The sequence below is a fragment of the Arachis duranensis genome, chromosome 7, assembly GCF_000817695.3.
Source record: "Arachis duranensis cultivar V14167 chromosome 7, aradu.V14167.gnm2.J7QH, whole genome shotgun sequence".
NCBI classification, from domain to species: Eukaryota; Viridiplantae; Streptophyta; class Magnoliopsida; order Fabales; family Fabaceae; genus Arachis; species Arachis duranensis.
The window spans coordinates 1,824,452-1,824,950 of NC_029778.3; positions in this window are offsets into that span (position 1 = coordinate 1,824,452).

Below are 499 nucleotides of genomic sequence, written 5' to 3' on the forward strand. Positions count from 1 at the left end.
CGAAAGTTAAAGACAATATACAAAAGTGTTATTGTACTAGTATTTTTCCAAGAGCTTAACTCAATTGCTAAGCATTTATAAGGAGCTTTTACTTTCCAATAGACACCAACTCAAATAAATTGATCAAGCTTTTCACCAATCGGACTTAAGCCACTCCTTAAGTACTTACGAAGCTACTTTTCGATCACAATTTATTTGTTCAAAAGTAAAGAGACAATATTATTAAAGAGATGAGTTTAGAGAGAAGCAAACGCTATTTAGAGTGGTTCGGCACAATCTTTGTCCTACGTCCACTTTCTTTCTCAATCGCAATTGAGAAGTTCCACTATTGCCAAGCTTCAAGGTGCTCGCGCAAAACCTTTTACAATCCGAGTCCTTAGTTTCTAACACCTCACGGTATATGATCACCACTCGTATACTAACCCACTCCACTTAGAGATACCTTCTCTAAGATTTGCCTTGAGTACTTAGTATACCTCTTTGGTATCCTCACCGACTA